Genomic DNA, 11,846 nt, shown 5'->3' with positions numbered 1-11,846 from the left:
GAAAAGTTCATCTCAAACTACAACTTTGACTAGTTAGCCGTTCAAATATGTTTTACGAACCCACTGAAATATTGGTTTAGATATAGGAGGAACCTTTAATAATGTCCTCCCAGAGGCCATCACAACATCTATGCTCCATATCGGACTGCATCGATCCCTGGTGGACTTTATCCGTGTTCTCCTCGTTCGGATAACTATCTATTCGGAGACGGGTGGAGCTCACATCACAAGATATGCGTTAAGGGGCACTCCTCAAAGAGGAGTACTCTCATCACTCAAAGTGCAGCCGGTAAACACCCGCACAAAGCCTTGAGTATCATGGAAACCTGGTCTAGAGAATGCGGATTGAACGCCAACCCGGCTAAAACCGTCACGGTTCTCTTTACACGCAAAAGAAAAATCTCCCCATTTCAACTTCCTACCTCAAACGGCGTAGAGCTATCACTCTCAAATGAAGTGAGATACTTGGGCGTCATCTTGGACAGAAATATGACCTGGCAACGCAACGTCGAGGAGCGGGAAAAAAGGCCATTGCCATCCTCTATGGCTGCAAAACGGCTATAGGCAAGAAATGGAGTCTCAAACCCCACATACTTCACTGGTCCACACCAACCAAAGCTATGGAAACACTCCTAAACTTTCTGTTCGTAGACCTTTTCGGTAAGCTGTAGGCAAGCTGCCATGCAGTAAGAATAAATGCACTGTCAAGATGGAAATACACCAGATTCGGTCTCACCTACATTCCAACCAACTACCCCGATACGTTTAGGTCCCCAGACTACACAAAACCACCGATGGAGCTGGATAATAAGTTCTCCACTCGTATCCCTTCGAGGAAGGACTGCGAAGATGACTTGGTCTGAGGCCTCCAAGATAACTCCACAGCCATCTATACAGGTGGCTCCAAACTAAATCTAAGAGTGAGGAGTGGAATATGCTCGAAAGACCTCTCACTAGATATCTGCCTTATCTGCTTCAAAATCTACTACTCACATCGTGTGAGTACCGGGTCACAGGTACATACAAGGTAACTGTGCTGCGGACGAGCTTGCGAGACCCTGTCTGACGTCAACTCCTCTCATGCAGCGGGCATACTCCTATCTACCTGCAAGACATGGTCCAAGACATTCTTTGTTGGGAAGGCAAACAAAAGATGGTCTGAAGAACCCACGTTTGCGACAACTCGATAAATCTGGCCCAGCTTCGATAAAAAACAAGATCCAACGCACTCATTCGGTTAGAACGCCCTCTACTAAGGCTAGTGAGCGGTATTATTATTACGACGGATGGGTTTGCCGGCTAATGACTTCTGCCGTGGATGCGGTGACGAGGACGAAATCGAGAGTGTGCAGTGTACCTCTGTCACTGCCCCGCCCTCATGTGGGCCAGAAGACGCTCATTTCACCAGCACAGTATAGTCTGTCTCGCTGATCTAAGTGAAGCAGACATTTACGAATTCTCGCGATTTCATAATGCAGTGCCATGAGGTTCTAAGCTAAGTTTGAAGTTTGAAGTCTCTAGTTCACCGGGAAGTTGGTTGAAAATTGAGTGCAAGATTTTATTGCACACAGGTTAGACATAATAAAAGCTTGTAAAAATGGGGTTTTGGGATAATTTTTCCTGTAATACATGTACATATGTATTTATATACGGAAGGCATTTTTGAAATGACTGTTACTCCATCTAAAATACGTACATACTAATCATTTTGTTAACGCACATATTGTATTTATTTAAATTTATGCACTTAAGGTTAAAGTAGATATTGATTTCTTTAATTTGCTGGTAGATTTCCGTGACCAAGTTGAACGTCTTTTAAATAACCTGAACCTGTCATAACAGCTTATTTTGTTACCACCATAAATTCGCATAAATTCGCATAAATTCGCACTCATAAATATATATAGATAAGTGTGTACATATGACACCACATAAAGCAGAGTCTTGATTGTGTAAATTTTTCAAAATCCACGCTGCCAAATCAAGTGTCTCGATTGCGTGCACATCTAAATAAAGTATGCGTGAAAATGTGATATTGTCACTCACGCCATCTACCTTGACTACGAGGTACCTGAATTGCTAAAACCAAACATATGTCTGCATGTCATTTGCGGCTGATAGAAAACACGTGCCTGCCGTAAAAGTGTCACTTCGCCGGCTTATAATAATATTTTGAAATTTCCTTTTCGCATCTATGCTTAGCCTTCAACTCTCGTTCGTTTGCAATAGTTCGCTAGGTAGATTTTCTAATCTCGTACGGCAGCCTGTATTTGCTTGAAAAATATGCGAGAATATTATCCAAACGCAAAATTTTTTTTTTGCATTTATTTATGCCGTTCATGCCATCACACATAAATGTCACTTATGCTCATTTTGTTTGCGAGGCTCATAAAAGTTTCAACAAATCGTGCGTGACATCGCGGAAGGGTGCGAGTAAGACTCCGGGTTATCTGAAATGTTGGTCAAGGCAATTTTTGTTAGTGTATTTAACTTTTCTTTTTATATATACCTCATGTGCCTTTGGTAATCTTAAGCAGATTTTAAGTTAATTACCTTCTTTAATATAGTAGGAAGTCATACACTCAAATTGTAGTGGGACAAAATACATACATATACTGAGAGTACCCTTATACACTAGACTACAAATGAAAGTGTACACCTTGTTCTAATATAATATTCACAATTATTTCCATGAAAAATTTAAAAAAATTTCATCAAAATTTTTAGCTTCTTGTTCAGAATTAGCGCGCAAAATTTTCGAGTATGACATGAATAACTGAATACATCAGTTCATAACAAACTAAAATTTTGTACGAAAATGTACAAACAAAATTGGATCAACTATTACGATGACTCATAAAGCAGTCTTGCAAGTGACAAATGAATCGAAATATGGTGCGAAGATAGAAATTCGATAGTAATCTTACGCTGAATCAGATTGAATGTTGAAGCGTTGAGTTTTGCGTGAATTAAGTATTGGTAAGTCAATGCCATACTTTTTGCTCACCTCGTCCAACGAATTCCATACACTTTATCCTTGCAATGCAAAGAGACACTCCCTACTCATAATTATGCTCGCCACTTGCTGAATGATCAAGATTTTGGTAGTCTTTTTGACTCTTTTTACAAATTGCACATTTAATTGTAGCTGAGGTATTGGTTATCTGGTTTAAAACTTTCCCGTAGCTCATAGTTATATTAGGAGAAAATCATACTCCATAGTAATCACATTACTCGTTTTCAATTAGTGTTGGTTTTAATTTGTCGGTTTGGTTTTTTTAATCACTAACGCAACTGCTTCTGTTATATGAAACTTATTTAATTTTTTCTTCGTCTTTTTTGTATTTTAATGATAATAATAATAATAGATTGGCGCTTACACATATGTTAGTGTTTGGCCGAGCCTCTCCTCCGACTTGTGGCGTGCGCCTTGATGTTGTCACACAAAGCGGAGGGACCTACAGTTTTACGCCGACTCCGAACGGCGATTGTATTTTAATGAGAAGCTGTTTTTCATGGCAGAAATACACTCGGAGGATTGCCATTGCCTGCCGAGGGACGACCGCTGTTAAGAAAAAACCTTTTTCTATTTTTTTTGCGATATTGCTTTGACCAGGGCTTGAACCCAGGTGCTGATGAGTGAAAGCGCGCACTGCTTACCACTACACCACATTAAATATTAACCTAGGCGATCTTTTCCTAGCTAGCCTTAATTTCACAAAGGATATTTTTTGATATTTTTTATCTTCTATCAAATTTGGGTAAAGGGTGGAAATATAAACTTTACAAAAAACACATACATGTAACAACTTTTAGGAAAAAGAGAGACCCAAAATTAAAGTCCCTTTCGCTAAAATACAAGAAAAGAGTAGTGGCCGTTTTATTTACAGAAAACGCAATCTTAAATATGACGAAAAAGTAGCCATGCTTCTCCATGTGAAAAATTTTAAACTTTGATCGGCTCTTCCTCTTTAACTACTCCCTATTTAATAAAAGCAAGTTTTGTTTTCGTAATCTATGGATAATTCGCTCTTATATTCATATATTCGCTTTATCGAACGCTTTAATGAAATTTTTAATTTTTGTAACATTTTTGCGGCAGAGGCGCCATAGTGTGTCGCACAGTGTTGCGAAACCGGAATTTTTTGGAAATCATATTGCCTAAACTGTAATTTTAATTGTATCGATGAGAAACTTCTACAGATTGGTCAGAATGAAATCCCAAACAGAATGAGTGAAAAAAAAATTTACACCGAAGAAAATTGTTGGGTCAAATTTTCAACAAAAGTAAAAAAAAAAAAAAAAATTGTTCGAAAAATTTACAAAAAAAATTTATTTTAATGGTTCTTTTATTTCTGATAAATACCCTATGATTAGTTTTTTAAATAAACTATAGGGTGGTCCGAACAAGAATTATAAACGTCAAATTTTCATGATTTTTCGATATTTGTTGAAAAACTCTGAAATTTTATATAAAACAAAAATCTATTTCATTTGTTATTTGAAAGGTGGCAATAAAAGCTTTAATTTGATACCGGTTTGAAGTCAATAGCTTCAGTTTTAAGAGAGTTATGCTCATTTTTGTGGAGTGCTAGAATAGATGTAGAATAAAAAAAAAAATTTGAAGATACTATTTTATAACACAGGCATATTTGATTGCATTCTACAGAAAAATTACAAATTATCAGTCATCTACCAATAAGTTCATTGCTTCCTCTGATAATTCCAGGTGTTTCTTCTCCTTCAGTATTCTCCTACTTGTGATTGCGGGATCAGAATTGGCGAGCAGATAATGTAATATGTCTTCACAATTGTCTTTTCTTGATGTTTTCCTCGCATGGTAAAGCCTTGTGTTTCTGAAGTCCTTGTTTCCTGCTTCCAATGCTTCTTCTGATAGTTGGCCAATGGGGACCAAAAATGAACGAATTATTTCAGCTCCATGAATAAGAACCTTGTGGACAGTTGGTGGCATATAATGCCACGAATATTTCTTTACATAGAGACCAGCAGTTTCTTTTCCGTAATTAGAGAACTTATCGCAGTCTATCTTATATCCATTAGTTATAGCTTGAAGAATACTAGAAAACCTTCTTATAAGTTCGGTATCTACTTCTGTGGCCAGAGCGGTTTCCTCAGGATCACTAAAGAATTTCCTTGCTGTGTTACCGTCATTAGTTGTTCCACTTCCTATTTCTATGGAATAAATACTGAGAGTGATCTACTAAAATCGCTATAACTCCCAGGAGGGCAGGTATGGGCAGCTCATTTTTTCACAGTTCGTTGAAAACAAATTATGTAACATTTCTGTAGTGGTTTGGAACTGGGACTCTCTGGGACTTTTTTAGATATTGCTTACCTAACCCAAATTTAAAGGAAAAATGGACCTTTAGTCGGGTTTTCACTCTAAAAAAGGTGCATATGAAAATGTCTCAAACAACATTCCTTTTTTTTTACAGAAGATACTTGTCCGAAGGCAGATTTTTTTTCCGAATCAAAATATCTGTCACCAAAATCAAATGAGATCATTTTGAATACAGCCCTGAAATCCCCTCTTTTCGTGAAAATTTTGTATATTTGACTTCTAAAATCAATTAAAAATCAACGGGCCAACATAAAAATAAGCTTTATGTGTTTTTTGTTTACTTGGAATGTCTGTGACAAAATTGCATCATTAAAAACACTGAAAAAAATAATCGGAAAAAAGTTACTTTTCCACTAGCCTTGTACATGCGCCCAGCCAACTTTTCGCCGTTAACTTTGAACAAAACGGCAGGTATTTCATCGATTACAAGGGCTTTGCGGTCATTAAGACTCATTATTGCTACTATTGGATCATTTTGGTCTGGCCGAAGGATTTGATTTTCATCTCTTGGCATTGGTCCTGGCTCTTCTTCGTCAAATGAGCTACCCTCATCGCCATTAAAAAGCGTTGAGAAACCATTGACTGCTTTGATGGGTTCGTTTGCTGAATATTTATCTGCTGACGTAGATACATATATATATATATATGTATATTATGAATGTCGCAAAGTAGCAATAGCGGTGCGAGCATTAACGCTGATTGGTTGTAGAATAGGCACGTAGATGTTTCTGTTGGAATTTAGTAGAATAATCTCGTAATCTCAACAATGGAATTCTGACAATAGCTACAGAAAAAGTAGCAAATGTAATGTGTAGTCAGCCGAATCCCAGCAGTATGAGAGCACGCGCCGCTTTTCTTTTGGAGATTTTTGGGGAAATTAGCGAAGGCGAATGTTGGAATCTGGCTGCAGAATAGTACAAAGACAAAAGGCATTTACACATCTTTACATTCTTTCTGTCCCAAGTTATTCAACAAAAGGTCTGTTAATGACTTTGACTAGCTTTCCTGTTAATTGCTGTGTTGTATGTACAAATGTATGTATTTATATAAATGCTTTCAATATCTTTGGCATGAATTTTTGTTAACAAAAAAAAAACTGAATTCAGAGATAATGTCGATAAATAATAAATCGATATTTAATGCCGAAAAGTTGCATGTCTTGAATTCCCTTCCCTATAAAAATTATACAATTTCGTTTTTTCTATTTATATTTGATTGATGAATAAAGTTTAGTATTATAACTCTACGATATTTGCGAGAAAGCGAAACAGTATTAGAAGTTAACAAAAGTAATCAGAATGGGGCAATAAACAAACGTTCTAAATTATATTTGTAAACTTTCAGATAATTTTTTTTTGTATAGTTTAATAACATTTTTTCAAAATATTATTGTTAAGTCAAAGTCGAGCCATGTACTTAAAAATTGCATTAAAGAAAGCAATTTTTACCAAAATGTTTTTGAAAATTGCTGAGCCACTTTGATATAACAAAAGTTAAATTGTAACTTATGGCGTTTTCTTTTCTCGAAAAAAATTTCACCTTCATATATGGCAACATTATCAGAGTGCAACATTTTAAAGAGCGAGCTCGCAATATGCATGTGAAGATGCTGAGAAAAGAACACGAAAACTTGACAGCCCAGGCGCAGGGCATAATAAATGCAACATTATTTCGAGAAAAGAAATCGCCATTAAACGCCACGGATAAAATCCATTAAATGCTAGCTTACACAACAAATAAATAAATAAACAAATAAAAAAAATATCTGCTAATAGCTACCCCTGGTGTTGCTATTCGCATGTAAAATTCTGATGTTCCACCAGAAATTATTTCTGACATTTAGTTTAATGAACTTTCACACCAATAGCCGCATGACCTGTTAAATGACAGAAAAATCAATAAAAAACTCAAAGTTATCACTGTGGCAAAAATTTATGTAGAGCCGCTACCGCTTTTCAGTTACTTGAATTAGCATTTTCTCTTGGGCAGTTGGTATCTTCAAAATATACCCGCAGGTATGCTGGTAAAATGGCAATCGATTGCTCGAAGGCATTGACAGACCCGTTAAAATGGCTATTAAAATTTATTTAATGCGTTAAATGGTAATTAACCCACAACACTTGCTGGTTAACAGCCACTAAACATCAGTTTCGGCGAAATATTATTTCACTGGGAAGTTTTATGACCGTTTGGGGTAATTTTCGGGTGACTATGTACATATTTATGTGGGTACTTGTATGTATATAAGCTAGGCGGTCAATAAACTCAAAACAATTTTTGAGGAATTTTTTTGCCAGCAGCAGTTGCAGTTTAAGTTAAAATATGCAGTGATATGCGATCGATAGGAATTGCGCAAACACATCGTTTTTTTTCAATTCCAACGAAATACACATAGGATCTGTGATTTATTATATTATAATTTCTATACTATAATATATATACTACATATACTTTGGATTATATTACTATGTTGTAATCTTGTAAATGAGATTCGAATGAGGCATTCGATTGGCCTGACATTGCGTATACGCCAGGTACGTCTATTTAAGTGAAATACATATAGCAAAGGTTCTAACCGATACTTTTTCGAAACTGCGTTTTTTCACGGATTTTGATAAAATATATAAAGATAGACCGTCACTAACTAAAAAATTTGAAAGTGGTAGTACCAAAAACAGCGGACTTATATGCCTCTTTCTAAAAAGTCCTATCTGTTTTTGATTTTCTTCTTTAAATATTTTTTGCTTCTCCTGTAAAATAGAAGATTTATTAGTTAGGGCGTTTGTGACTTAAGTTAACGACATGCATATACATATTATGTATGCCGCATAGCCATTTGTAATGCATTTGCGCCACTCATTTGTTAGTTAATTAACACAAATGGCTTACATAGCTCACCCAGCAGACCAACGAAAGGTGTATAATTGACTGTCAGAAACTCTGTTGGTCGGCCAAAATTGCTAGTTGACCTTGAGTTGTGCTTGCTTACTACTTGTATGTCCATATGTATATGTACATATGTATATATGTACGTACATACATTAGGGTGGTCCAAAAAGAGTAAAGTCGGAATTGTAATGCTCGCAACCCCTAGGATTGTTCTATATCGAAAAAAGTACGCCCTTATTTTGTTATTTTGAAATCAAAAAATATTTAGAGGTCGCTGAAAGCGCTCAAAGTTTTCCATGTATTTTTGTTTATGAGAAAAATAAAATTTTTCGTAGCAATGGTGTAGAATTCTTGAAAATCAATATTGTTAGATCGGAAGACTCTAGCTCTCTTCGGAAGACTTTAATGCTAACGATTTTTTATTGGTCCGCCTATTGCATTTTTCGAGGTTTTATGGGTTTTTGGCGGACCTATAAATTATAGTTGCGATGATAAAATCGTTAAATAAACAGTAGGGTATTATTATAAACAAATGAGAGTATATTTTTTTCGGTATAGAACAATCCTAGGGGGTGATTTCCGACTTTGCTTTTTAACATGCATTTTTGGACCACCCTAATGTACATACATACATGGCACCGCAAGTGTTTTAGAAAGCTGAACGCAATAAACAAAGTAAATACATTTTTAATGACAAACAATGGCCAATGAAAGGATGTGCAAAGCATAAAACCGCAAACGCCAATGCTTACGCAGATAATGCAAACAAAACAGAGATAGTAATAAACTTTTTCACAGTCTCCAAAGCGCAATTGTTGTTGTTCAGCACTTTAAGTGCACTTACATGCATACATAAGTGTATAAATATGTGCGTAGCTGTTTACATTGTAGCTGCGTCTTTTTATAAACTTTCACTGTTTTTTTGGCGAGCTTGCATTTATTTACTTCAGTACATATACTTAATATATATATATATATGTATGTAGTATATGATTTCAGTTTTATAGTTGTGCACTTATCCTCGCACTTTCCACTTCCGCATTTTTTCTGCTCAGATACTCTACTGTTGTAGCTGTATTGGTTGCTGCATTCTAACACATCTGTACTTGGCTGCGTTTGTAGTTGTGAGTAAACTTGTGTGCGTCAATGTATTAGTGGGCGACCACGTGGTATCGTCCTTTTTGCTATCTACGCTACTTCGCGCTCTTTTCATGGTTATACTCTCTGGCATGTAGCTGCTCTCGTTGTCTGTGTTGAGAAAATAGTTGAAAAGTCTCATTCAGTTAGTTATGCGGCATTGCCAAATTGGAAAAATTTTATTTCTATAAAATATTTGCATGCGTATTTAGTTCGTAAGTCTACGTTTTCTGGCTACCTTCCTCAACGTATTTTCAGCTATTGTTTCAGAGGAATAAAAATGTTCAATTTGAGAAAATTTTACACCAATTTTATTATTCTATCTTTATAAAATTTTACTTTATATTTTCTGTTGCATTCATACTATTCGTTCGTATAAATTTCTCAAATTAAAGCGCATTTATCTCTCTCTCGTAAGCTCTCTCTGAACTAAGCTCAATTTAACATTGCGCACGTAGATGAATTATTTGTTGTTATTGTTGACTGGAATGGCATTTCGATTGCTATCTCAAATGCAACAGATGGCGTTCTTTTGTCATTTAACGGCTTTAAACTTAGGCCAAGAAAAAAATACATCAACAAAATAATAAAGCGGATACTCTATTCTACAAAAAAAAAAGAAAAAAACAATAGAGTTCCAGTTTTGAATAGCCATGCCTTTTGTAATTCCTCAATTCTTTGTAGTCCTTCGGATTTCTGCCACAAGGAAAACCGTATGACGAGAAACACAAAGGAAATGAGACTTAGAAACTTGTCTAAATAAGGAGAGGAGGGTCACTAGTAGATAATTTTTTAAACACCAGCTTTCGCTTTAACGTTACGATTTCAAATGTAACAAAAATGGAAACTCATATCAGTTGGCACAAAACTATTTTATATATTTTTAAAAAGTTTCTTCAACTAATTTGGCTATTTCAGTAGAAAAAGCAACTTAATTTACTAAATAAGTATGTACATTTTTGAAATTATTTTTATAGGCTGCAATTTAAAAAATAATAATAAAAGCATTTAACAATACTGTTTGTTTCATATCAAAATCTCATTGTTACATTTTATTTAGCTACGTCAGGAAAAATAGATTAAAATTTGGGAAAGGTGGAAAATCTTTTCTGTAAAGACGAAAGATATTCCATTTTGCAATGTTCAATAAAATTGAATTTTTAATTCAAAACTGTTTTCGTAATAAAGCTTTCTTAAACATTTCGTTTGATATCAATATTGTAATAACTGATTAACCCTTAAGTACTTTTGTTGGTATCTCAGGCCACGACAAAATTTTTAGATTTAAATAAAGATCTCATTTACATGCCGATAAATTTCATCCTACGAATAGCTTTCATCGAGTCAGCAATGAGTTAATCAACGTAGCGAGAAAACGTGTGCGGTAAGAAGTGCGGTAGTAATTGTAATTTATTTTCTTGCATGTGGTCTGAGAGACCAACCTCGGCATTGACATAATTATTTTTCTATTGCTTTTTAAATGTCTCTAAGCTGTCAAATTATATCTTAAATGGAATTCAACTTGAATTTGAAGCAGAACTAATATTATTATTAATTTATGTAATTTGTAATAAAATTTGCTGTAATATTAAAACTATTTTTCTTATTTTATAGTGACATGAGAAATTAACGCTGAAAAGCATAGAAAATTCCTTAATAAAGCATATTCTAGTTTCTAGTCATTGTAAAAGTAGGCAAAATTTTTTATTTACTTGTGTTAATTTGAAGTAAATATTTTTATTTTAAAACCGTCTTTTTCGCTTTAAGCAAACGAATTACATTTTTAATTTTTTGATAACATGTGGTTTGGAGATATTGCTAATAAAAGTGAAATTAAATTAACTTTAATTTAAAAAAATGTTCAAAGTTTTTAGTTTTTCTGCAAAGTAAAAAAAAAATTATATTTTTACTGGTTTTGGTGAAGCAATATACATATATTTTTATTGCTTAACAATAAAATTTATATGGCCGCACAGACCAACATCAGTAGTTATGTGTCTTTCTAAAGTACAGTTGTTAAAGGTTAAGGTAACTAATGAAATTTAATTAGTCTTTTAAACTGGCGGCAACCGAATTCAAAATATTTTCGAAATAAAGCAATATCTTTTTTTCTTTTGAGTTGACAGCATTTTTTAAGTTTCATTTAATTTAAATTTCCTTTTAAATCGGTGACATCTGTCTTTAAAAATATTTTCGAAACAAATCTTTCTTATACCTTTTTCGAGCAACTACTTACGAGTTGTTACTTATTTCGTATTTTTTCAGTCCGTCACTTACTAAACCTTTACAAAAAGTCATAATCTGAAAGCTTACAAATGTTCCCTATAGAACAACTGCAAATAATCCGGTATAATTACGTTCCAAGACATATTATTGCTAAATTACGAAATAAAAAATCTTTAATTGGCTCTACTGAAGTATATGAAATTGTGAGTTATGCCGTTATTGCAGAGGATAT

Source organism: Rhagoletis pomonella, unplaced genomic scaffold (genome assembly GCF_013731165.1).
Source record: "Rhagoletis pomonella isolate Grant_MI unplaced genomic scaffold, Rhpom_1.0 Rhpom_scaffold_00923, whole genome shotgun sequence".
NCBI lineage: Eukaryota > Metazoa > Arthropoda > Insecta > Diptera > Tephritidae > Rhagoletis > Rhagoletis pomonella.
This window is presented reverse-complemented; position numbering follows the sequence as displayed.